This window comes from Bison bison, unplaced genomic scaffold, assembly GCF_000754665.1.
Source record: "Bison bison bison isolate TAMUID 2011002044 unplaced genomic scaffold, Bison_UMD1.0 scf7180017864329, whole genome shotgun sequence".
Taxonomy (NCBI): Eukaryota; Metazoa; Chordata; class Mammalia; order Artiodactyla; family Bovidae; genus Bison; species Bison bison.
The window spans coordinates 714,615-738,532 of record NW_011494901.1 but is presented as its reverse complement, the minus strand read 5'-3'; the positions used below and the strand labels follow the sequence as shown (position 1 = coordinate 738,532).

Below are 23,918 nucleotides of genomic sequence, written 5' to 3'. Positions count from 1 at the left end.
AATACCAGACCACCTGACCTGCCTCTTGAGAAATTTGTATGCAAGTCAGGAAGCAACAGTTAGAACTGGACATGAAACAACAGACTGGTTCCAAATAGGAAAAGGAATACGTCAAGGCTGTATATTGTCACCCTGCTTATTTAACTTATATGCAGAGTTCATCATGAGAAACACTGGGCTGAATGAAGCACAAGCTGGACTCAAGACTGCTGGGAGAAATATCCATAACCTCAGATATGCAGATGACACCACACTTATGGCAGGAAGTGAAGAAGAACTTTTATCAAGAAGCCTCTTGATGAAAGTGCAAGAGGAGAGTGAAAAAGGTGGCTTAAAGCTCAACATTCAGAAAACGAAGATCATGACATCTGGTCCCATCACTTCATGGGAAATAGATGGGGAAACAATGGAAACACTGTCAGACTTTATGTTTTTGGGCTCCAAAATCACTGCAGATGGTGACTGCAGCCATGAAATTAAAAGACGCTTACTCCTTGGAAGGAAAGTTGTGACTAACCTAGAAAGCACATTAAAAAGCAGAGACATTACTTTGCCAACAAAAGTCCATCTCGTCGAGGCTATGGTTTTTTCCAGTAGTCATGTATGGATGTGAGAGATGGACTATAAAGAAAGCTGAGTGCCAAAGAATTGATGCTTTTGAACCGTGGTGTTGAAGAAGACTCCTGAGAGTCCCTTGGACTGCAGGAGATCCAATCAGTCCATCTTAAAGGAAATCAGTCCTGAATATTCATTGGAAGAACTGATGCTGAAGCTGAAACTCTAATACTTAAGCCACCTGATGCGAAGAACTGACTCATTTGATAAGACTCTGATGCTGGGAAAGACTGAAGGCAGGAGGAAAAGGGGACAACAGAAGATGAGATAGTTGGATGGCATCACCATCTCAATGGACATGAGTTTGAGTGAACTCCAGGAGTTGGTGATGGACAGGGAGGCCTGTCGTGCTGCATTCCATGGGGTCACAAAGAGTCAGACACAACTGAGCAACTGAACCAACTGAACTAAGGAGAAAAGAGAAGAAGGGAATGGCAACCCACTCTACTAGTCTTGCCTGGAGAATTTCATGGACAGAGAAGCCTGGTGTGCAGTCCATAGGGTCGCAAAAAGTCGGACACAACTGAGCTACTTTCACTTAAGGAGAGAAGAGTGGAAGAACTTAAACAGAGCATGCATCCAGGTGCTCTGGCAAAGGTGTGCTGACACCTCAGTCATGCCCATTCTCAGTGGGTCACACTCCAAAGAATGATAACAGTAGCAGTAGTGGTATTCATAGTAACAATAGGTGCTAAGAGTTACTGGGAAATTCAGTCAGTTAAGTTCAGTTGCTCAGTCGTGTCTTACTCTTTGCGACCTCATGGACTGCAGCACACCAGGCTTCCCTGTCCGTCACCAACTCCTAGAGCTTATCAAACTCATGTCCACTGAATCAGTGATGTCATCCAACCATCTCATCCTCTGTCATCCTCTTCTCCTCCAGCCTTCAATCTTCCCCAGCCTTAGGGTCTTTTCCAGTGAGTCAGTTCTTCGCATCAGGTGTCCTAAGTATTAGAGGAATACTGGGAACTTACTGTATATTAATATCACCACCATCATATGAAGCAAATAGAATTTTTAACCCCATTTTGCTGATGGAGAAACTGAGGCTCTAAGAGGCAAGGTGATTTGCTCAAGGTTCCACATTTAGTAAAAGATAAGTCTGGCCAATGTCCTCAAGGACACCTTGAGCTCACCATGCCAAAACCAGCCTGGTATCTTTGCCTCACCCATTGTGGGAAGTCACTCTGCCCACCTGCCTCTGGAACCTGCCTTCCTGCAGCCAATCCCGCCATCACTCACTTGTTTCCTTGAACCCCACCCCAGTCGGCCACCAGTTCCCAGAGCTTCTGCCTCCAGCATGGTGCGTTTTTCTCTCTCCACCATCTTCATCATAACTTCCCTGGGTGGGACCACCATCCATGCAGTGGCTTCCTCAATGCTTCCCTGACCTCCAGCCTCCTGGCTTCCAGACCACCCTAGACTTTCTAATGAACCAACCTCGGCATGCAGCTTTCCTAGTGAATGAGCTGTCACAACTACAGGGTCAAGTCTGAACTCCTTACGCAGCAGACAAGACACTTCCTGGTGGAACCTCAGTGTGCCCCTCTGCCATAACCCCTCTATTGCCTGATGGCACCCGTGTTTCCCCACCTCCAAACTCTTGAGCCTACTGGTCCCTCTGCCCTGAACGTCAGCCTCCCCTCCCGAGTGCATCAAGCCCCTGTTCATTCTAGACCTAGGTCAAGTTCCTCCTCTTCCCCAAAGTCTTTAGGTGATATTTAGCCACTTCCCCGTCTGCTCACAGCTCCTGAGACACTTCTCCCAGAGCACTCTAATTAACCACCACGTGTATGCCTCCCCTCCCTAGAGACAAAGTACAGTAATACTTCACATTTCCATTTACTAAGCACTGATGATGTCCAGGCACTCTTCTCATCACTGTATATGAATTTGTTCTTACAACAGCCCCATAAGATAGTACCATTTCATTTCTTTTGACTAAAGCACAGAGAGGTTATGTTGTTTTCACAAGGTAACACAGATAATTAAGTAATACAGTTAGGACTCTATGAAGTGTTTTTAGCCTATGATATATTCCTCATAAAGCATTTATTCACTAAACATTAACTGAGCACCTACAATGTGCCAGAGAATCCCACACACTGAGAGTAGAGTGCTGAGGAAGGGAGGTCCCTGCTCTCCTGAAGTTTACCTTTAATCTATTTCAACAAGTGTCCACTTCTGTAAAGCAGAATAGTAATGGAATCTGCCCCTCAGAGTTCTGAGGATTAAATCAGATGGTGCATGGGAAGCCCTGTAGTGTGTTGAATGATGACCTCTTAAAAGATAGGTCCACATATTAATCACCAGAATCTACAAATATCATCTTACTTAGAAAAGAGGTCTGTATGCTGCTGCTGCTGCTGCACCTGGAAAAGAGGTCTGTATAGATGTAGTTAAACTAAGGATCATGAGATGAAATCATCCAGGGCTGTCCAGGTGGGTCCTAAATCCAAGGACAAGTGCCCTTATGTGAGACACACAGGGAGATAAACACAAGGAGGAGAGAAGGGCATGGAACTAGAGAGGCTGAGATTGAAACGATGCAGCCACAAGCCAAGGGACATCTGGAGCCACCAGAAGCCAGAAAAGGCAAGGACAGATCCTCCTCTAGAGGCTTCAGAGAGAGCATGGCCCTGCCAACACCTTGATTTTGAACTTCTGATCTCCAGAGATGCAAAAGAATAAATTTCTGTTGCATTCATCCAGTGTGTGGCAATTGGTTGTGGCAGCCCCAGGAAACTAACCCACTGCCTTCCCACACTGCCTGGCATATGGGCCACAGATGTGCGTGCTCCCCTTTCTTGCCATGTCATCTGCCATGCTCTTCAGCATGCACTTCAAGGGCTCCAATCACTCAGGAAGACTGCCATTTCTCAACACGGATTTCTCTTGTATACATGTCCAGCCCTTTTTTCCTTGGAGAACTCCTATTCATGCTTCAAAACCCAACTCACAACACCTCACCTCCTCTAGGAAGCCTTCCCTTGCTAACTTGTTTTCTCGCCACACTTTGCTTTCCCTTCACCACATAGCACTCAGCCACTGCATCACGACTATCCGGACCGTACCTTGTTGGCCTCTGTGGTCCAGCTCACGACTTGGCACAGATCAGATTTCCCATCCCACATTCTGATGCCACACGTCTTTCTTCATTTTTGGCACAAAGCGCTTCCTTGAGTGAATTTTAGGGCCCCATTTAACTGTTCCACACCTGACAGAGTAACCGGATAAAATCACTGCATTGAGCCATCTGAGGCAGTCTGTCTGATGCTGGGAAATGATTAGCCTTTCCCATGAAGCAACCTCCTTGTCTGCCTGCTATGCCCTGAGAAGATGAGAAACTTCTCTCTGATGGCTGGGAGAACTAGGGTTTTCGTTCTAGGCAATGTCCATGCAGTTTTCTGCAGTAGCTGTGGCCCCATCCCAAGAAGGTTCCCATTCTGCTTCAGATTCTGATGAGCTGTGTGACCTTCCACAAGGTGCTTCTTCTCTCTGAACTCCTACTTCCTCTTCTGTTGAATGGAAACGAAAATTCCACCCCACAAGATTGGTGTGATGATTGTATGAGATGATGCCTGTAAATTACCTGGTCTTGTCCTGGTCCCTGGCCTTAACCGATAATAGCAGTCGCTTATTGACTGTTCAGTGAGGTGCCGGGTACTGTGCCAAGAGCTTCTTATATAATATCTCCTTTAATCCTCATGATAGCCCCATATGCCTCATTATTACATCCATTTTACAGCTCTGCACACTGAGGCACAAAGGCATAAAGTAACTTGTCTGAGCTCAGGTGGTTATTGCAGTAACAGAGCCTGATTGGAATTCTGGAATATCAGCTTCTGAAGCCCTCAAACCTAAATGCTACCTTAACAGCCCTTTGGATAAATATTTCTCCGCCCTGCAGTTGCATTTGCTTGGAACAGTGCAATGAAGCAAGATGATGTGTACAGTAAACTTATTCCAGGAAGATAACGTCACAGCAGACATGAAACCCCAGGAGTGAGGAAGAGAAAAGAGAAAAACACTGTCTGTTAAGCCAGGGCGCTGATATAGGACACTCATTATGCAGTGAAACATAAACTTCATTAGCATTCATGTACTGCACCATCTCGGCACCACGATACCCAATAAACCATCCTTCTTTATGAAGAATGCAAACCCTGTAAACCTCAAAACAATAGAATCACTCACATCGGAGAAATAAGACTTTGTGGGGAGATAAAAACAGAGCTGCCCGACAGATATTTGTCTTCCGTATGTGACAGCTGGAACCTCTAGAGACAGAATTAGGCCGCCCGACGCCATGCTCCTGGCTCGGCCCCAAAGATCCTGACTAAAGGGCTTGAGTAGAAAGTGCAAGAGGATCGCCGAATCCATAAATTCTGCCCAAATGACACCCTCTCCTACCCCTCTCCCTAGTACCAAGCAGCAAATGGAGTAGACTCTCCAGGGGGGTCTAGTCTTCAAGTCCAGCTCTGACTCTTATTTGCTGTGGCCCTGGGCAAGTTGATTGCTTTTTCAAATCTTCAAAAGTCCTTTCCACCAGCTGTTGTGAGATAGAATTTGATCGTGTCTGAAGCCCTAAAGCATAGGCCTAGCCCAAGGTAATGACCTCAGTTAGCATCCAGAGGGAACGCACACACATCACTTTGTGTTCTGCAAATCTGTGGGAAAGGTATGAATAATGTACCCATTTTACAGATTATCTATCAGAGGTAAATGGAATGACTTTACCTACATGATGGGAGACAGGATTTGAACTCAGGTCTGTCTAACTCAGAAGTCAGCTACCTAACCATATGTATTCTGCCAATAAATCACAATAACTGTGTTAGAGTTTATTTTTACTAAAAATGTATTGTGTTATAAGAACAAAATGGGAAATCAAGAGGAGAAACACCTGTTATGACGTTGCCACCATCTCAAGTCCGTTTTTACATGCTTGCTATATGTTTCTATCCATATAGAAAGTCCTGATCCCCCTGCTCCTTCTCATTTTACCCATTTGTGGTCGATCCAACTTTTTCTGATCACGTAGAACTTCATCACAAGCCCAGTCCAGGCCATCCCAGAACAAGACAGGTCTCAACTTCATCATCTACAAAATTACTCCAAATCATTACACTAATCTGCACAAAACTGTCATGAGGTGCAACAAAGATGAGTGATGCAAACGGCGAGTCACTCATGTAAAGGCAAAGAAGATAAACTCATGCTTCTTATTGCCACCAATGCTGTTGTTACAGTTGCGCGTTACTAGAGTTAAGTTTAATTCAGTTACTTCCTCAGCACAAGGACCGCTGGGTGTTACGCTGCATTACCATCACCTGTGGCCTGTCCTCCCAGACTGACCAGCAGCCCCTCAAGAGCGGAGCAGTGCTCTGTCTTTCAGCGTCTGGGGCCCTGAAAGTAGAGCGTGTTAGTCCTGGGCCCTGCACTCACAGATCTGGGTTCCTCTGGTCTGTGCAACACTCACGAATCAGCATTCCGACCTAAGTCAGGAGGTTTGGATGCGAGTGACCTGGAGCCTACAGTTAGATCCAGACAAGGGCCAACATGCTTCGCCTGGCTTCTGAAGAGAAGGTGACAAGGACCGTACGTCCTTGAGAGTCAGATATTTAGCACAAAGAGGGTCTCAGTCGGTCCCTCCCAGTGTCCCATTAAGTGGGTACTGCCCACATTCTTGCTTCTCAGATGGAAACTGAGGACTGCAAAGGCTGTATAGTTGTCAGGATTTTCCAGGCCATCAGTCGTAGAGCAAGACCCAGAAGCCAGGTCTCTGTGGATCTAAAACACGTTTTCATCCCTTGGCACTGCATTTAATCCTCTGGTCCTGCTTACCTATCCTACACCACCAACCACTGTGACCCTAGGAGCCCTCTCTCACGCACACAGAAATGCACAGATACACAGATACACACACAGGCAAATACAGACACACAGAGACACATGTAGACACAGAGACCCATAGACACACAGACATAAATATACACACACACACAGACTCATGCATACAAATATACAGATATACACAGTAACACAGACACTACAAATATACCCAGATTCACACAGGCAGAGGCACACACAAACACATGCACACACACACACACACACGAACACCCAGAGACAGAGAAACACAGCCGCACAGACACACGCAGACGCACACAGTATAGGCCTGGTCCCTTAAATCCCAGACTCTCTGCTGCTGGACGCCTTTCCACTGTCTTCCCCTGGAGGGTGTCTCCCCGACACACCAGGAAGCTGCACCAGACCTCTCCCTCAGGAGGGTGGTCTCTCTGGGTTCCCCCAAACTCCACCCTGGCCACTGTCACGTGCTGCTCTGTGTCATCAAGACTTCTAAACCCATCAGCCTGCTCCACCACACCATGAGCCTCTGGGGGGCAAGGACTGTACCTCACCAACCTCCAGCCCAGCTCTCAGCCGGGGCTCAGCACCACGAGTACACAAATGAGCTTCAGAGATCTCATATCCCTTTGCTTCAGCCAGCCCAGAGCTAGGCCCAGCACGGGGCAGGTGGTCCCTCCTCCAGGGTACCAGCCACACACGTCTTGGCCCCAATCAGAGGTGCGCCACTGCCTCACTGCCTCCAGCCGAGCCTTGTCCAGACGCAGCCTGCATCTTCATCTCCATGGAGATGCCAGCCCTGCAGCCCAAATAGCCTGTTCTGTTAAGCTACTTTCTTTCCTCAATCCTCTTTCTTGGCAGAAGAACTGATAAAAAAAAAAAAAAATCAGGTCAGCAAAATTGGTTTGGAAAATTAGAAATCATCTTCTCCAAGTTCCCATGTGTGGCGCCGCTTGGATGCCAGCGGGGGGTTCTGAGCCAGATAAGCTGTTCCACGTCTTCCTGTAATTCCTGCAAGGCTGAGCGCCGATGCCTGCCAGTAACACAACAGCACACGCAGAGGGATCGCCTCTGCACAGAAGGTGGCCACGTTTGGGGGAGGCAGCATTTCTGTCTCTATTCAATTCGCTATTTTTGTCCACGAGAAGGAAGGAATCTCTACCCAATCTTCCACCTCCTCACTCCTCCCACCCTACATATATACATGCATACACACACGCACACACACACACACACACACACACAGGCACACACTCCTTACCTAGGAGGAGTCTTGGAGGAGTTTTCACAGAACACAGTTAACATATCAGGCCTGAGACTGCTTCCCTTGGCAAGGTCCACTTACTAGCTGGCATCTAGGAATTTGGTAACAGGAGGGTTCCCATGATGCTTGCCTGGTGGCTCAGATGGTAAAGAAACTGCCTGTCATGCAGGACACCCAATTTTGATCCCTGGGTCAGGAGGATCCCCTGGAGAAGAGAATGGCAACCCACTCCAGTATTCTTGCCTGGAGAATCCCAGGGACAGAGGAGCCTGGCGGGCTACAGTCCATGGGGTCGCAAAGAGTCGGACAGACTGAGCAACTAACATTTCCCATGAGTCCCAGAGCTAGTAAGAAGGACTCGCTGTGCCTATACTATTCAAACAACATGGTTTACGCTGAACACCTGCATTCTTTTTGGAGTCCAGAATTAGGTACATGCAAGTCTGCTGATGTGACCCAGCTCCCAGCAGAAGCCCTGGGCACTGATATCTAGCTAGTTCCCTGGTCTACCACTCTCCATGAGTATGCTCACAACCCCTTGCTGGGGCGCGTGAGCATGTCCCGTGTGACTCCCGGAGGAGAGGCCTCTGCCAGCTCCCGCCTGCTTTCCTCTGGCGCGATCCCTGCACCTTTTCCCTTTGCTGCCTGTGGTTTGTATCCTTTCACTGCAATAAATCATAGCTGTACTACAGCTACACCCCGAGTCCTGTGAGTTCTTCCAGTGAACCATCCTCCTCAGTAACCTCTGATACAGCTCCCTTGCTGTCCCCCTTTTTGGTTTCCACTGGATCTTATTTTTCAGAGCCTGGCAGCAAAGGTTACACTTTACTACAGACACTCTGCCTTAAAAGCAGCGCCAGGTTCCAGCTGTAAACCTTTCCCTTCCTGCCCCCAGCACCCAGACCCCATGCCTCCTTGCCACATGGGTCCGGATGGAGGGAAAGTTCCCACTCTTCCTATGTGGAAGGAGCCTGTGCCATCTCTTTTCCATCCATCCTTCCCCATACTTGCAGCATCTTGACCAAGGTTATCACTGGGTGAGACCGATTCACTAAGAATTAGGAACAAACACTCTCCTCCTGCCTTCTGCCTCAGTTTTCCCTCCAGGGATGGTGAGTATCCATCAGCATGAGATCCCTCCCTGGGGTGAGGGTGGGAAAAACAGGCTGAGAAGCTAGAAAACCGCCTGGGCCTCCCATCCAGAGCCTCAGGTCCAGCCATGCTCATGGGAGAAGCTGCCTCCTGGATTACCGGATGCCTGGCAGGTGAATAGGGTAGTTCTTCATCTGCCGTTTGGGGTCCATCCTTATGTTCAGATCTCCTTGGCAGTAGCCTCAGAAGGAAATAGTGGAAGGATACTGGCACTGAAAACTCTTTCCAGCCCTCGTCAGTCTACAGCTGTGGGTGTGTAGGCTGACCCCTTCAGCCAGCTGACTTGGTCAAGGGTTCACCATTCTCACATTTTAGTCGCTCCTAGAAGCTGAATCTACCCTCCAAGTACAAACGTTCCCAGGTCAGCGAAGTATGTTTCAGTGTGGCCTTAGATGGAAAATTTTCCATCATCCTGTTCTGTCTCAGTAAAGAGAGAAAAATGGGGTGGTGGCCAGAGCCCTGACTTGGAAGCCAGAAGCGCCCGGGTTTGTATTCTAATCCCACCACCTCCTGGTTCCCTTTTTATATTTCCTGGGTTTCAGCTTTCTCATCTGGAAACTGGGATCCTAATAACTACCTTGGAGCATCAGTGTAAAGATGATATGAGATCACTCAGTGAAGACACTGCAGACAACACCTGTCACAGAGTCAGTGCCCAGAGATGTGTCCTGAGGATCCAGAAAGAAGGGACACATCTCAGGATATAAAACCATGTGCCCTCTGACTGTCCCATTGGTCCACGATTTCAGTGATTTTTTTTTTTCATACCAAACAGACACATCCACTCAATCAGTGCTAAGGAATTCATTCTCCTGTTTTGGACTCATCAGACTGATGCACACAGCAATGAATGGGAAATAACCAGAAGGACCAAAGCAAAGACCTACAGCGTTTTTTGTTGGATGTTTGAACTAATCAGAAGAAAAGAAACTGTTTCCTTTGGTGGTGGGGTGGGGGGAGGTTGTGAAATATTGGGACAAGACTGAAGACAGCCATCACTGCTGGCCAGAGCCAGTGCAGACTCTGAGAACACATACGTTCTCCACTGGCAGCTCTTCCTGCTACTACCCAGGTGACTTCAGACAAGTTCTGTGACATCTCTAAGGCTCAGTTTCTTCATCTATGAAATGGAAGTTACAATGATCCCTAGTTCCCAGAGGCGAGGGTTCAGGATGGGGAACACATGTATACCTGTGGCGGATTCATTTTGATATTTGGCAAAACTAATACAATTATGTAAAGTTTAAAAATAAAAAAATAAAAAAAAAAAAAAAAGACAACATGAGGTCATACAGATCACCTGCATGGCTTTGGTCTGAAGCAGTGTTCAGTAAGTGGCTTCTAAGTGAATGTATCAGAATGCTTTCTATTGAAATGTTCTCTCTCAGGTAGGAATGCCAGCCCTAAAATGGCAAGATCGGTCCGGAGGGTGAACATCTGTTCTGTTTACTGCTCGTATTCTGTTTAAGTCCTCAGTCGGGGTCAGTTCCTAGAGAAGGAGTTGGTTTTGCTTATGAACTGTGCTCCCATGAGCAAGATGGTTTCATTGGAAAAGCATAAGATAAACATTAAGGATTAATGAACATGGTATATATGTGTATATATATATGTATAATTTATTTCTTATTAATAATTTTTAAAACCTAGAAGATAGGTCTTTTAATTTTTTCCTGTTTTATAAATGAAGAACCAAAGACCCAAGGAAGTGAAGTCACTTGCCTAAGTAAATTCAAATAGTGAATGAAGTAGATTTTGAACTCAGGTATCAGCCCCAAGGCTGTGTGTGCTACTCACTCCCTCCACTTCCCCTGGAATGGATGCTACCAGATTAGCTGTTTGGAATACAAGTTTCTCTCTATCCCAAACCAAAAAGATTATGTATCATACTGGTTAGTCAGTTCCCCATGAAAGCCCTCCAATATCCATTAAAGAAGCCTATTATCTAGGGCCCCAGTGAATCCCGTTGAGTAAATTGCCTTCTGAAAGGAAAGGGAAAATGAAACATCTGTGGCCTCAAACTTTATACGAGCAATAATTCAAGGGCCTCTTTCAGAACCCAGAGAGGACAACTCCCCATGGAGGCAGGGGCAGTACAGAAGCATGAACCTGGCCAAAGCCAGAAATTCATTAATATCAGCAGAACCCTTGAAAGAGAGAAAGCACAATTTAAATTGGAACACTCCAAAGCAATAACTCATTTTCCAATTTAATTTGCTATTGGCACAATCATTAGAAAGAAGAAATGGGGGCCTGGGGCCCAGTTTACGTAGGAGATAAATCTCTGACCTCCTGAAGCATTTTTTCATTTTGAAAGTGCAGACCCTTGTTCAACTTGGATCAGAGGATATCTTTGAGAGTAAACTTCTTACAGGTTGGAGAAACTGAGGGCTTACTTCACAAGGTTGTGTCTTTATCAGTTGATTAACAAAGGCAAATGTAGAATATAGATCTTAACCAGTATGCACGTGTGCATGCTCAGTCACTTCAGTTGTGTCCAACTCTTTGTGACCCTGTGGACTGTAGCCCGCCAGGCTCCTCTGTCCAAGGGATTCTCCAGGCAAGAATAGTGGAGTAGGTTGCCATGCCCGCCTCCAGGGAATCTTCCCAATCCAGAGATCGAACCCATGTCTCTTTTGTCTTCTGCATCTTCTTTACCACTAGCACCACCTCGGAAGCCCCTTAACCAGTGTACCTAGATTGAAACAACCTAACAAAGGGAGGAGTCGATGTTTCCTGGTCACCTACTCTGTGCAAGCCAGGTAACTGAGGGAAGAGGGCCAGGTGTGGGGAGTGGAGGGAAGAGGAGGGAACGTGCCACATCCACATGGGGCAGCTGCCCAGTCCCTGACAATTGTCAAGGATGGGAATGAGGCCCTCATATGATTGGTGTTCTGCGTTTTCCAGGAAATACGAAGATTTTGTCCATAAGCAAAATGTCCCGATCTTCAAACTAGGGGCAGCTGATACACTATGCTTTCTTTCATTATTTATTCTAAACCTTTCAATGACTCTGTAAAGTCAGTCTTTTAAAACCTATTTTACAGGAAATATGGTTCCAAAAAGTGGTTGGTCCAGGGTCAAACAGCCAGCAATGGTTGAAACCAGCACATGCTCCCAATTTGTTCTGAAAGGGAGGTGCCCAGGTCTAAGGGGATGAGCTGGGGAGTGTGACTGGTCTGGGGCTGAGTGGAAAGTCAGTGCAAAGTGGAAAGTCAGTGCACCAAGAATATCTGTGACACTGTGTCAGGCCAGGTGGGGATTAGAGGGGTCTGGAGTGCATTCTAGAAAACAGCTGAAAGTACTATCTACCATGGCGGAAGGATTGGGGGTCATGGAGAAGGAGGACCTGATGTTTACTGAGCAGCTACTAGACGCCAGACCCCAGGCTCTACATGCATCGCTTTACTGAATCTCCACACAAGGCTGTATACTGTCACCTTGCTTATTTCACTTCTATGCAGAGTCCATCATAAGAAATGCTGGACTGGATGAAGCACAAGCTGGAATCAAGATTGCCAGGAGAAATATCAATAACCTCAGATATGCAGATGACACCACCCTTATGGCAGAAAGCGAAGAAGAACTAAGGAGCCTCTTGATAAAAGTGAAAGGGGAGAGTGAAAAAGTTGGCTTAAAACTCAACTTTCAAAAAATGAAGATCAAGGCATCTGGTCCCATCACTTCATGGAAAATAGATGGGGAAACAATGGCAGACTTTATCTTTTTGGGTTCCAAAATCACTGCAGATGGTGACTGTAGCCATGAAATTAAAAGACGCTTGCTCCCTGGAAGAAAAGTTATGACCAACCTAGACAGCATATTAAAAAGCTGAGACATTACTTTGCCAATAAAGGTCTGTCTAGTCAAAGCTATGGTTTTTCCAGTAGTCATGTATGGATGTGAGAAGTGGACCACAAAGAAAGCTGAGCACCAAAGAATTGATGCTTTTGAACTATTGGAGAAGACTCTTGAGAGTCCCTTGGACTGCAAAGAGATCCAACCAGTCCATCCTAAAGGAAATCAGTCCTGAATATTCATTGGAAGGACTGATGCTGAAGCTGAAACTCCAATACTCTGGCCACCTGATGTGAAAAACTGACTCATTTGAAAAGACCCTGATGCTGGGAAAGACTGAAGGCAGGAGTAGAAGGGGATGACAGAGGATGAGGTGGTTGGATGGCATCACTGACTTGACGGACATGAGTTTGAGTACACTCTGGGAGTTGGTGATGGACAGGGAAGCCTGGAGTGTTGCAGTCCATGGGGTTACAAAGAGTCAAACACTACTAAGTGACTGAACTGAACTGAACACAACTCTTTGAAGGTGTTATTATTGCTGTCTTCCTGAGGGCACTTCCCAGGGCCACACAGCCAGCCCAAGGTGAACCTCTTCATTCTAACATTTACTCAAAACACCTGGGCTTTAGGCAAGGCGAGGCCTGGAGCTTCCACTGCCACGTGGTCAACCACCAGCATTTTGTGAATAACAGTCCAGGACAGAAGGCCTCACAAATCTTACCAGGGTTATTTTGCACGTAGTGAAACTCAGTAAATTAAGATGTCACACAAGCTTTGCTATTTCCACGGGGAGGGACTGTAGCTACAAATCTGTCCCAACGTGCAGGCAAATGGGCTCTGAGCAGATAGGTCATGACGTTTGTTTACTGCTGCTGTGATTATGATTTTTATTTATTGTTAAGAAAATGAAAGGCACCCAAGGGTCCAGGGTCCAAGGGGGTGACAGTCCGCTTGTGGCTCTGCAGAGACTGGGATACAGACATCTAACAGGGAAGCAATTTCAGGTGGTGTGAGAGCGAGCCAGTCCCTAGCACCACACTGACCTGGATCCAATCTCTGCTCCACCACTTACTGGCTGTGTGACCTCAGGCAGGTGATGCCACCTCTCTGAGCCTCAGTCTCCTTATCTGCAAAAATGGGATTCATCATAATGCTCACTACCGGGCACATTGGTAGGGCTCCCAAGGACACTGGGTATAAAGCTCCCAGCAAAGCTGGATATCATCACTGGATATCATCACTGGATATCATTCATTACTGAAGTACATTCCATATGCAGTTGCCCATAAAGCCACCTGCTTGACATCCTGTCACTAAAATAGCAGGATGCCTGGACCTCTTAATTTCATCAAAATCATCTGTTGAGTCACAGCTTCAATTAACCTTCCCATGGTTTCACTGGGAAACCATGTTTCAGGCCCTTGCCTTTCGTCCCTTCTCCCTGGCTCCACATGATGGACGTTCACGTCTCTTATAAACCATTCTGACTCTACACAGATGAGTAAATCACCCGTAGAGCCACACGCTCAACCAGACTGCAACAATGCAAAGCTGTCCACAGAGCATTACGGAGGCAAAGGCTTGGAAACTAAGGAAATCGCCTTCCCTCAACGAGTTCCCTACAGTCGCTGCAATCTGGGTCCCCGGATGGTGAGCGTATTCAACTGTGACCTCAGGCCACGTCTTCCCAGCACCCCTGGAGGGGTAAGCTGGGCTTGGTGACCCAGAGCAAAGGGTCAGTGTGCTTCACATATGTGAAGCTGCTCTTTGCAGGGTTGCTGGAAAGCATGGGGCTGGGAGGTGAGGTTCAGGTCGGGGCTGCTTCCTGGGTACAGAAATAAAGCAAGACAGGATATACCGAGAGGGCAGGATGCTCTGAGCTACAGGCTCCGTGGTGGGAAACTGCCAGCCGGCTGAGAAAGCTTGTGTGGGACTTGAATTTTGACTGAGCTGTTTGCTCCTTGGGGGCTCCAGCCCTTGAGGATTCATCTTGGTAGCCCCTGCATTTGACTGCAGTGGGTGCAAGATAAATCAGTGCTTAGTAAATAAACGCCCTTAACTAGTTTCATTCATCTTATTTTCATTACACTCCTTTTTCCAGAAATAATTTAAGGCAGCTTACAGGCTACATGATTAGTAATTACTAACATTTGCTAAGTGCTCCCAATATGCTAGGTTCTGCCCTAAACATTTTATATGATTTCCTCATTATGTCTTTACAGCAATCTTTCATGATAGGTATTATTATTATTGTCCCCATTTTACAGATAAGGAAATTTTACGGATAAGGAAAACAGGAACACAGTAAATGGAACATCAGGAACAGACCCTGATGCTGAGAAAGATTGAGGGCAAGAGGAGAAGAGGGCGGCAGAGGATGAGACGGCTGGATACCATTACTGACTCAATGGACCTGAGTTTAAGCCAGCTCTGGGAGATGGTGAAGGACAGGGAAGCCTGGTGTGCTGCAATCCATGGGGTCACAAAGAGTCAGACGTGACTTAGTGACTGAACAACAACAACAAAATGGAAAAAGATGAGTGTTCATCAGAAGCAGGTGTCGCAATAGTGCCTGTACTTGCTGCAGGGGGCAATACATTGGTGAAGGGTATTTCAGAAGCCTAGCCAAAGACAGGAACTGGATTCACTGTAACATTCAGGAGTCCAGAAGATAGAAACAAACTGATTGCTCAGAATATGCACAAATTGCTCCTATCTAATATGTGGTGTTGGAGAAGACTCTTGAGAGTCCCTTGGACTGCAAGGAGATCCAACCAGTCCATCCTAAAGGAGATCAGTTCTGGGTGTTCTTTGGAAGGACTGATGAAGCTGAAACTCCAATACTTTGGCCACCTGATGCGAAGAGCTGACTCATTTGAAAAGACCCTGATGCTGGGAAAGATTGAGGGTGGGAGGAAAAGGGGACGACAGAGGATGAGATGGTTGGATGGCATCACCGACTTGATGCACATGGGTTTGGGTGGACTCTAGGAGTTGGTGATGGACAGGGAGGCCTGGCATGCTGCAGTCCATGGGATCACAAAGAGTCGGACACGACTGAGCGACTGAACTGAACTGAACTGAATATGTATGGCCATGGGTAAGTCACAAGTCACTTCTTTTTCATCCTCTGGCTTCTTGGTTTTTTTTTTTTTTTTTTCCTGTTCAAAGAGAGTGATTACAATAATGTCCCCATCACAGAGCAGTTACAAAGGTCAAAGGAGATGATAAATGCAGCAAGCCCAGTGCCTGGAACCCAAAATCTGTTCCATCAATTACTCAGCCTGTCATATTTCTGGCCTTCTCTCTCCTTCCACTTATTGAAGGAGGCCTCTTTGAGCGTGGGTGTTTAACTGTAAAATCATTGGCAAGACTGCCCAGCCAGTTCATTATTGCCTAAAGAGAAGAAAGGAGCTGTGCAAGGCTTTTCAAGCATCCCTGCTCCTAAATTTCACGAGCAGTAGGCAGGTAAATGGTTCAGTGAGTTCCAGTCTGGGCCCTGCTTAAATCCACGTTAAAATGGAAGGTGCCTCTTACTCCCCATTATAGCGCTGTGCCCTGGGATGCTCAGGAAAGTCAAGCTTTCCATAGTCTCCTGCAGCCAAGAAATGCAATTGCTTTTCCTGGCCTCGTTTTCATATTTTAAAGAACTGTGTCCCCAGGGCTCCTCAGAGAACTGAAATGGGGAAAATCTCATCCATATTTTACTATGTAACCCAAAGACTAATCATGTACCTGACAACAGATCCTGGTGGTACACCTGGTCCAGAGCAGGGCCAGGACCAGACACATGGGATGCAGGATGACATGCGTGTGGCCTCTGTGCTCACGGGAGACTTCAGAAGGCAAGGCAAGAAGCACTGTGACGGACAAAGCACTGTGACGGAGAAAGCACTGTGACGGAGAAAGCACTGGAAAAGGGGTTCCTAAGCCAGCCTGGGAGGAGATGGAGAAAGGGTAATTCAGGCAGAGAGGACAGTCTGTGCAAAGATATGGAGGTGTGGGTGGTACATGAAAGATGAAGCTTAGAAGGTAAACAGAGGCAAGCTCAAGAAGGAGCATGGCTGTCAGACTAAAGGGTTTATTGTGAGCATTGGCAAGCTAACAGCTATTTGATATCTGGTATTCACTGATATGGCTTCATTGTTTTAAAATGAAATTGGATATGGGTGGAGATTTAATTGGAGGAGATGAAACTGGGAGGTAGGAGAACCAGGCAAAGGCTCTAAAAATAGTCCAGACCTAAACAAGTATTCCATGAGTGTCTTCTTCACAGCCCAGTACTGAGTTACTTTGGGAAAAACCAAAAATAAAGAGGGAGAGATAAACTGACTGGGTGCCAAATGTATTTCCATGCTTTACAGATCTTGTCACATTTAAGTATCACAGAACAAGATTAGTACCTCTGTCTTACAGATTAAAAAGCCCAAAGTTCAGGAAGGTAAACAGAAGTGGTTCATAGGGGGAAAGCCTGTGATAAGGTAGGTCTAACAGGCTCCACCCACTGCTGACCAGTGTGGCTCTACCCTGGAGACCAGTATCAGAAATGGGGCAGGCTCAAACACAGAAAATGTGTGTTAGTCGGTCAGTCGTGTCTGACTCTCTGCAACCCCATGAACTGTAGCCTGCCAGGCTCCTCTGTCCATGGGATTTCCCAGGCAAGAATACTGGAGTGGGTTGCCATTTCCTTCTCCAGGAATAGAACCTAGGTCTCCTGCATTGTAGGCAGATTCTTTACTGTCTGAGGTATCAGCCTGCTGCTGCTGCTAAGTCGCTTCAGTCGTGTCTGACTCTGTGAGACCCCATAGATGGCAGCCCACCAGGCTCCTCTGTCCATGGGATTCTCTAGGCAAGAGTACTGGAGTGGGTTGCCATTGCCTTCTCCAAGCTACCAGGGAATTCCCTCAAATACAGAAAGGAAAGACAATTTGTTGCATCTCTGTGTGCAGCTTGGAATGAGAAGTTGTAGTCTCGATCCAAAGATGACTAATGTGTGCCTAAAAGGTGATCTATAAACACAGAGCCCCGAGCTCTATTAATATTCAATGATAAATGATGTTGCTTTCAAATCAAATTCATACAAATGGAGGTTTCAGCTGTGTGCCAGCATCGCAGGAACATTAGGTTGGGGGCCATGCCTAGTACATCCATGAATCACCTATACACCTTCTTCAAGGCTGGAGACATGGTGGCTACTGTCTAAATACATATTGACTGAATGGGGCCACTACAAGAAAAATTACTAAAGGGAGCTACAGTTAGGAGAATGTCAATGAGTGCACTTCGTACGTCACCTTTTAAAGCTTCAGAGAGATATCTGGGTACAAATGGAATTTGTTTATTATTAATAACTCTCCACTTGTTTACTGAAAATGACCCACGCCCTCCCAATAACACTAAGCCAAATGACTTTATGGGTTAACTTTGTTTTATAAAGGGCTCAACGAATCATTATTTCTCGGCCTTTCCAATATTCTAGAGTGTGGAGAAAGGAAAAGGCATGTACATTCTCTTTACAAAAACAGTATAACTCTAATAACCTTACCTGACAAAAATGGCACATACACGAAAAGAAGCTCAACAAAACTTTTCATTATGATTAAAGTGACAGTGTTAAATAAGATATTAGCAAACAGAATGCAGTGATACACAACGACCAAATAGGAAATGTAAGAGTGAATTAATATTTAAAAGTCTATCAGTATAATTTACCAGGTTGAAGAAAATGAACCATATGATCATCTCCATAAATGCAGAAAGAGCTTTTGAGGGGGAAAAAAATCATCAAAATTTACATGGTGAGATGCTAGAAACAGTAGATCTAAAGTACTGACCCGTGCAAAAATGACATTAGGAGCCTAATAATTTCAAGGAGGAAATAACATAAGAAAACTAAATATACCAAAAGGGAAGCAATATTAGTATTATGGACAGAAGATACAATTATATATGTAGAAAAGACAAAGAATTGAATTTTTAGATAAACTATTAGAAATAATAAGAGAAATTGGTAACTGTGTGGTGGCAAATAAAAGTACAAAATTCAAAGTATCTTTATTAAGTATAAGTAATAACTTAATAAAAATTAAGTTAGCAAATATAATGGCAGAAAAGGGCCTTTTAGGATACCAACAAAAATTAGGTAAAATACTTTGGAATAAATTTAATAAGAACTGTAAAGATGATTTTAAAGTTTAACTGAGAACCTCAAAAGGAGATTTTAACAAATGCAAAATTAAATCTTATTTGATATCTCTTATGCATAGAGTCTAAAAAATTGTACAAAACAGAATTAGAATTATAGATGTAGAAAATAATCATGGTTACCAGGGGTGAAAGTGAGGGGAGAGATAAACTGGGAATTTGGGATTGACATATATGTACTACTATATGTAGATAACTAATAAGGACCTACTATATAGCATGGGGGTACTTTTGCCTAGAAAATCCCATGGACGGAGGAGCCCAGTAGGCTGCAGTCCATGGGGTTGCTAGAGTCAGACACGACTGAGCGACTTCACCTTCACTTTTCACTTTCATGCACTGGAGAAGGAAATGGCAACCCACTCCAGTGTTCTTGCCTGGAGAATCCCAGGGAAGGGGGAGCCTGATGGGCTGCCATCTATGGGGTCGCACAGAGTCGGACACAGCTGAAGCGACTTAGCAGCAGCAGCAGCATATAGCATGGGGAGCTCTACTCCATACTCTGTAATGACCTATATGGAAGCAGAATCTTAAAAGAGTGGGTATATGTTTATGTATAACTCATCTACTTTGTTGTACCACAGAAAGCAACACAACATTGTAAATCAACTATAGTCCAATACAAATTTTTTAAAAATAAATAGACTAAATAAAGATGTAGTCCTCTTCAAGTTAATCTTTGAATTCATGCAACCCAAATTTGAAAGTTAACAAGAGTTTTTGGACCTAAAGATACATTAATATGTATCTGGAAAAGTAAGTGTGCAAGAATAGATTGAGAGTTCTTGAAAAGTAGAAGAATACAGATTTTTAATACACAGATTTTTAAGAAATATTATAAACTATTAATTGAAACAGTTTGGCATTGTCTCGGTTATTGATAGCAAATAATTGTCAGATACATGGAAGAAAAGTGCAGAGAAGTAAACTCAAATGCATAGGAAATATCTAAAAAATGTGGCATGTCAAGTCAGAGGAAGGACGAAGGAGTAATCATAGATCAACCGTCAAACTGCCGTTCAAAAAGAAGTAAAACTGGACTCCCAGTCTACTGTTTACAAATTCCAGATGAATCCAAACATTAACACAAAATCACAAAAGTGGCAGAAGAAAACATGAGTTTACGGTGAGAGAAGGCTTTCATTTTTATAGTGTCAAATGTACCCATAATCGAGAGTCTGTGATTAATTTGAATTAAAGCAAAAGTAAGAAATACTGCAGGCTGAAGAAAGAAGTTGTACCATAAACAAAACAAAAAGGCAAAGGACAACTGAGAAAATACTAAATAAGTGAGAATGACTAAGTTCTCAGCTTCTGGAAGAGGCCATGCAAATCACTAGGAAGGAAGAGCAAGTGGTCTGACCAAGCAGGGTGTGTTCCAGGAAGGATGCGTTAAACAGTCAATTGGTATGCGGGAAGAGGCATGCCCTCACCAGCAATGAAAGACATACAGACCGAAGCAAAGGTGAAGAGCCTTTTTCTACCCATCAGACTGATGAAACTTTCTTTAAAATTTAATTTAATTTTTTAATTTTCAAAGTACAGTCGATTTACAATGTTGTGCCAATCTCTGTTGTACAGCAGTGACTCCATTATACACATATAGACATTCTTTTCATATTCTTTTCCATTACTGTTTATCCCAAGGAAATATATCCAATCTTCCAGTGAAACTGTTAAACTTAATTAAAACAGATGCTGGCAATATGGGGGAAAACACATTTGTAGGCACAAAGGAGGATGTATAGATTCTTGGGAACTTTTTGGAAGGTAATTTGGCAAAATTTATTAAAATTGAAGACTCTCATTAACTCTGGAAACTTGGACAATACAGATTCTCATACCTTACAAATATACTTGTAGAAATATATGAAGGGGGTGTGTGTGTGTGTGTGTAAAAACACATATACTAGGAAACGTACTGAAGCAGAGCTCTACGCAGCAAAAGACTGAAAGCTGAAACAATAGGGGACTGATGGAGAAAGACTGCAAAAATCCTCAGTCTACAGTCATTAACAAGAATAAAAAAGGAGCCCAATGTGCTGATGTGGAAAGATATCTGAGATACATTATTAAGAGAGAAAAAAAAAGCAAGGTACAGAAGAATGTACATAAAATGGTCTAATTTGAGAAAAAGAATATCAAATGTGCATATGCATATATATGTATATGCTGATGTGTAAAAAATGCCTCTGGATAGAAACATAAGGCGATGTTCCTGGGCTAGTCAACAGAGCTTTCTGCAACATGATGATGCCCTGTAAATCTGTCCAGAATGGTAGCTGCTAGGCTCACGTGATTATCGAGCACTTGAAATGTGGCTTGCGTGACTCAGAAATTCAATTTTGAATTCTAGTTTATTTTGATTAATTTAAATATATATAGCCACACGTGGCTAGAAGCTTCCAATCTGGATAGCACAGACATTGACAATGGATAGTTTGGATGAAAAGGATTGTGGAGAGAAGGGGAGACATTTTTTCAGTTTTTGTCTTTCTATAATGTTGGAATTTTGTGCATGTACTATATGTATTACTTTTTTATAGTTTAAAGCAGATTTTAGTTATCGTCACCTTCTTATCTGTGTAAAGTTTTCTCTACCCAGCAATCTAAGTGCTCTTCAATGGGCATTTCCTACACAAAATCTCCAAAACTTTTGCTTTATTTATTTCTCTCAGTTTTATTGAGATATAATTGACATATAGCGTTGAATACATTTCAGGTGTACAGCATAATCATTTGACTTACATACCTTATGAAATGACTGCTACAATAAATTTAGTGAACACCCATCATCCCATATGAATACAAAATAAAAGTTTCTCCTTGCGATGAATACTCTTAGGATTTACTCTCTTACCAACTTTCATATGTAACATACCGCAACATTAATTATATTTATCATGTTGTACATTACACCCCTAGTATTTATCTTTTTATAAATGGAAGGTTGTACTGTTGAGTACCTTCATCCAATTCTTACGCATATTTTAAAAGTTACTGACCCCTAAGGTCCCAGGGTCGATAGTCAGAGGAGAGGATTCAGAAGTGAACCAAGGGTGGTGCCTGTCCTCAAGAGCCCAGGCTTTCATAGGGCCGGAGAAAACACATGCAAGAAAACCACTGCAAGGAGGAGGTTGAGCTGACAAACTCCCCAGTGAGTGAGGTCCCGGGGAAGAAAGGGGCAGGACCACAGCTGACAGTGGGGGCGCGAGGAGGGGCTGTGAGAACAGCCTTCACCCGGAAGGGGATGCGTGAGCCAGCCTGCGCGATGAAAAGGTGCATGCTAGGCCACAGCAGAGAAAAAAGCATTCAGGGCAGAAGAAACAGCTGTTTGGAGGAGTGGACGCAGGATAGGACAGACTGCGTCCAGCATTCCATGAGTAATTTAGGTTGGTGTGAGGGGTGTGCAGTGAGAAAGGAGAGGAGGCTGAAGAGATGAGAAAGAGGTTCTGAGGACCAGGGACAGTAGACTTAGGAGTTTAGATTTCACCCTGAGGGCCAGGGGAAGCCCCAGAAGAGCTTTAAGCAGCAGGGAAAGGTAGTCACAAAATGACTCTCAGAAGAGACAAACACTGGCTAGAGCTTGGAATGTCAAAATCAAAGACAAGCTGGAAAATGAGGGATGCAGTTGAAATATATACATGACTTATTTTTGTCCTACCTATAAAGATAATAAAGGTATTTATGGATTTAAAATTGCATCGTGTACATTTTACTTTGCCCGTGAACAATCACCTTTGATCCATTAAGAGTTATGCAGTACCAAGGGAAAAGAAAATTCAAAAGAATTCATTTTGCCCACTTTCTGTGACTATCTCGTATTTTATCAAGTCCCTTAGGACCTTGAGAGGTCTTGTTTTTACCTTTACTAATTTTTCTAGGGTTTCAAATCTCCAGGAGACAGCTAGGATAAGAAACTGAATATTCAACAAATCTAATATGTCATGGTAGGGTGACAGGGGCGTAATTCCCATTTTCAGACCAATAAATATAGTGATAAATCCTGGGCCAAGTTTTCCTCAGCCTCAGCACTATTGATATTTTAGGTAGGGTAATGCTTCATTGTGGGGAGCTGTCCTGTTCGTCATAGGATATTTAACAGCATCTCTGGCCTTACTTAACCCACTGGATTGGAGACCAGTAGCACAGATACATTCAAACACACATACAGACTGGTGACGACCAAAAATGTCTCCTGGGGAACAAAGTCACCCCTGATGGAAAGCGCTGTCTTAGAACATCTCAGACAGAAGCGCCCTTGGGGACCCTCCCACTCAACTCCCTCATTCCACAGATGAGCAAACTGAAGCTCAGAGACTAAGACTAGAAACCAGGTTTCCTTACTCAGGTTAGAATATTTTTTAGAGATCAGATATCTTTTTTCTTAGCCTCAGAGAAATGCAATTGTTTTTAAAGTGTTGGAGGAATTCTAAATATCAGTTTCACATGGATGGGCCTAAAGATTATCATACTAAGTGAAGTCAGACACAGAAAGACAAACATATGATATCACTTATATATGGAATCTTAAAAACACACACACACACACACAACAGAAATAACTTATTTACAAAGCAGACTCACAGACTCAGAGGAGGAACTTAATGGTTACCAGTAGGGAAGGAGTGGGGCTAGGGTTAGACTAGAGGTGAGGGATTGACACGTACACACTGCTGTATTTAAAATAAGGTAACTGACAAGGATCTACAATAATAGGTCCTTGCTGGTTGTCCGTTTCTTTCTTTTTTTTTTTTTTCTTTTATAACTGAGATTTTATTGGTTGTTTTGAGGATCACTACACAGACATTTCAATTTGTACACAATTCTTCACATATGTACCAGAAATCTAAAATATCATGTAGTTGTGATTCATAACAGTTATTCCAGTGACTTCCAGCTTAAAATTTGGAGCAAACTTTCCTTAACAGGATATCAAGTACCAATATCTTCAAATATTGATATGTTGTTACATCATAAGTCCCACTGATTCACAATTTAATATCATATACAC

General features: G+C 44.2%; 1 protein-coding gene across 1 annotated transcript in view; it reads right to left on the bottom strand.

The window, feature by feature from the left end:
- The window catches only part of LOC104998393 (neuron-specific protein family member 2), a 69,129-nt gene that overhangs the window by 15,216 nt on the left and 29,995 nt on the right, over nt 1-23,918 (bottom strand). The window lies entirely within an intron of this gene.